Source organism: Macaca fascicularis, chromosome 2, assembly GCF_037993035.2.
Source record: "Macaca fascicularis isolate 582-1 chromosome 2, T2T-MFA8v1.1".
Lineage (NCBI taxonomy): Eukaryota > Metazoa > Chordata > Mammalia > Primates > Cercopithecidae > Macaca > Macaca fascicularis.
This window is the reverse complement of record NC_088376.1, coordinates 82,976,436-82,980,422: the sequence shown is the minus strand read 5'-3', so window position 1 is coordinate 82,980,422 and position 3,987 is coordinate 82,976,436. Positions and strand designations below refer to the sequence as shown.

Here is a 3,987-nt window from a genome sequence, read left to right as displayed (position 1 = left end):
CTTGCAGTGAGCGGATATCACGCCACTGCACTCCAGCCTGGGCAACAGAGTGAGACTCCATCTCAAAACAACAACAACAACAACAACAAAAATGTGTATGTTTATTTTAGAATGTGTGAAAGGTATAAAAATGGAAAATAAAAACCTTAATCCCGCCTGCCAGAGATAACTACTACTAAGGTTCTTTAATAAGTTAACATTGAAAACACTATTATATCCTGATAGTTTTCACCTAATGTTACATCCTGAGCATTTTATCTTTTTAAATTATTCAAAACTATGATATTTGGTGGCTATATAATATTACATCATGTGTGTTACAGTAGTAGATTTACCAATTCCTCTTTATTAGACATTTAGATATTTACAATTTTTATTCTTATGAAAGTAAATTCTGAAAGTGTAAATAAGGTCCAAAGTTTATGGATGATGTTTGAGGCCCTTGATGAATACATATTTCTAAATTGCTTTTCAGAAATATTTCATAATCAATGCAAGAGAGTGACCATAGCACTGTTACTTGGCAGCACTATTGTTTTCTTTCTTTCTTTCTTTCAATATTTTTAATTACTTGTATTTCTGGTGAGATTAATTCTTTCTTTCTTTCTTTCTTTTTTTTTTTTTTTTAAGATTCTGAAAACCCTGTCACCTGCTTTATTTCTGGAGAAGGGTAAAGGGAAAAGGGAAAATATTCACTTGAATTTGAGGGGCAGCTAAACTGGAAGCAACAATTTCAGGCCTCTAAGTTTCCTCTGATCCATAAGGGAACTGAAACTTCCTTGTTTGGAGATTCAAAGAGTTTAATTTTTCCCTGGAGCAAGATCAACAATTTTCACTGCGATGAAAGAATAAAAAACAAACTCAATAGCACCAAATGGGGCTTTAACACAGAAAACAGGGCCACTCTTTTTAAATGCAAATTTTTACATTAAAATACGTTTATAAATCATAGTAGGTGTTCTTCCTCTGGATTCAACATTTCTCCCTTCCCTAACAGGAGCCCTGGAACCTGAAGAGCATGTACATTACTAACCAGACATACAATCCTGCCGCCTTGTCCAAATTGGAATCTGATTGCTAACAGACTAGACTCGGGGCTGCCCCAAGGGATGGGCAGCAGTAACTATGCTCTCAGGGAGAATGGGTACTGAGGATGCCACCAGTCAAAGAGCCGAACGCTGTGCACTGGGTCCAGGATGACTTGCACACCCTGCTCACTGTGCAGTTTCCGATCACCATGGACAGGGGAATCTTGGAACACCAGTCTCACTGGATGATGCCACATGTCCGTGCTCACACTGATAGTAAACAGAGTAAATATCATGCCCATGACAATCGGAATACAGATGAAACTGAGGGTGGTGACCTGCAGTAGGCAGCAGTGCTGGTCTGGATTGGTATGAACATCTTGTTACTGAACGGGAGGCTGCAATCCTCCTGTACACTTGCTCTTTAACCTAGGGGACTGTTTTTTGAACTTGAAGTTGAATTCCCACATTGGTTCCTGTCTGTTCCCAACAATCTTTCTGCATCAGAAAAGTAAGCATTTGGAATTCTTTAATGCGCTGGGGGTGCTTTCTGGAATGGCTGGATTCTTGGAGATTGGAGCAGCAAATGGCTCATACATATGGTACAGAGATCGGATCACACAAGCCCAGAGACAGTGCAGCTTCTCCATTGACTCTGGTCGCAGACGCAAAGGCAGGGAACATCCAGCGGGTAGTGCCTTCGGTACAACCTGGTCCAAAAAGTAGCAGTGCAAGTGACAGTCCAGGCATTCTTACAAATCAGGGAAAAATTCACAATGTCCTCAGGATGGATATAGGAGGCCAGCAACAGCCAAATATCCATGGGATACTCTTCTCCTCCAGCCCCGTCCACTTCTTCTTTGTGCCTCTTGCTTTTCTTTTCTCTGGAGACAGTTCTCTCGTGGATGCTTTCCTCCTGGGCATCCATCTCATCACTGCTGTCGATGATGTCACAGGGCTCACCAGCCCCAGAAAGAGCTTCCTCTGCAGGAACCTGAGAGGCTTCCAAACCACAAAGAGATTTTACTTCCTGCTGAACAGCGTTGGTTACGGTTTTCTTGACTCGTCCAGATCTCATGACAGCCGGATCCGACTTGACGTAATCCGCCATGGTCACTCGGCCGGAGCAGGCTTCGTGGGCCCGGAACTTGAGTCGCTTTCCTCTCTTGGGCACGGCGACCGTATTGGGGCGAGGCCTGCCTAGCAGGCCGGTTCCGCCGGCTGTGTCTCTGGCCGGAGAGCCGCAGGTCAGTTCCGTCCGGCTCTGCGGCCATCCCACACCCGAGATTAATTCTTTCTAAGGTGCTACCGTGGTCATTGGGGCTGTTTACACATATTCCAGTTCATCTCCCTTTGGAAACATAACAGGTTTGGACTCTTCTCTCCTTTTGAAATTATGCTTGGCCATGGGACTTACTTTGGCCAATGAAATATGAATAAAGTGACATGTCACTTCTGGCTCAAAACTTTAGGAGCCAGTGCACAATTTGCACATTTCCCTATTTCGTGCCTGTATGATGATGACAGTATGAATTGAGATGGAGCTTCTGCCAGCCTGGGGCCCAAGAGACCTAGATGACCTTGGCTCCTCGGTGAACCCACACTGGGAGGTAGCATGAGTAAGAAATAAACCTTATTGCATCACTGAAGTTCAGCGCTGGTTGTCACTGAAGCATAATTGAGATTATCCTGACTGATATGATTCCATGTATTTTTACATAACAATATGGCGAAAAATTAATCAATGTCCTTCCACTTCAGGAAAATGCATAAATGGATGTGAGGACTGTGTGACTCTGAGACAAAGGGAAAACATACATCTTCATAGTCAATGATTTTTCAATTTAAAACTAATATTGTAGTGCTCGCTTCAGCACCACACATACTAAAGCTGGAATGATACAGAGAAGATTAACATGGTCCCTGTGCAAGGATGACACACAAATTTGTGAAGCATTCCATATTTTTTTAAAAAGAAAATAATATTGTAATGTATTTCTACAAGTAAAGTGAAGAAAGGAAAGTATATGATTCATAGGAATAAAGTAAATCATGAGTTTTGTGAAAATGGCACCAAAAATTCAGAAAGAAAGGGAAGAGTCAACTCTGAGACTCCAAGCTGATTTGTTCCCATTTTGTTCTGTGTCCTTCTACTGTTGTTACCCAGACAACACTGCATGCAATGTGGCAGAACAGGTGCAACCTTGCACTGCTGTGATAAGAGAAGGTATTTAGAAGTGTTACACAAGACATGTTATGACAATCCAGCTTCTGCCAATGAATGGAGCATTTTGTGTTTGGATCCTGAAGAGGAAGTTACTCTTCTTGTCAAAGGAAAGAAACTAAATTATCCTTCCCAAGGCCACACCTAGGCAGAAACACATACAGGATACAGAAGGTCAGGTAGAACCACAATGGCAGGGAAACAGAGGCTCAACAAAGAGATAACATTTTGCCAATCATAATATTTATGGACAGCATAGGGATTAAGGACCCCAAAGAAATGACTTCTCGGAACAAGTCGGCTTAAGATTTGGGGCCAGAATCCAAACAGAATCTACAGAACTTGTACAATGCAAGGAGAAAAATACCAAATGTCTAAGCAATCTTACCTTAAAAAATAATAACAGAACTCTCTCCCGAATAGTATTCTTTGTTGGTATACATACTTGATGTGACTTATGTAGAAGAAAATTAAATAGCAAATAAAGTGTAGCAGAATTATAGTTAGAAATAAGTAATAGACTTAGGTTAGAAATTTTAAAAATCAGCAAATACAAATTTTACGTTTGGGAAAATTATTGGAAAAAAATCTGTGTTCAGATTTTAAACTTTGGTTTCAAAGCCATTTTAATGAGAACATTAAAAGAGAATTTTTACTTTTCAAAAACAGGAGTATTGGATTACTTATTCACCAAATTTTATAAAATCATAGAACATCTATTAGGCAGTACAATTG

At 40.7% G+C, this 3,987-nt stretch overlaps 1 non-coding gene and 1 pseudogene across 1 annotated transcript; one reads left to right on the top strand and one right to left on the bottom strand.

The window, feature by feature from the left end:
* Positions 1 to 595: 595 nt before the first annotated feature.
* Positions 596 to 2,191, bottom strand: LOC102116100 (transmembrane protein 183A-like; annotated as a pseudogene).
* Positions 2,192 to 2,889: 698 nt separating this feature from the next.
* Positions 2,890 to 2,996, top strand: LOC123571962 (U6 spliceosomal RNA). Its single transcript, XR_006696320.1, has one exon. It is a non-coding gene; the product is annotated as a U6 spliceosomal RNA (small nuclear RNA).
* The last annotated feature ends 991 nt before the right edge of the window (positions 2,997 to 3,987 follow it).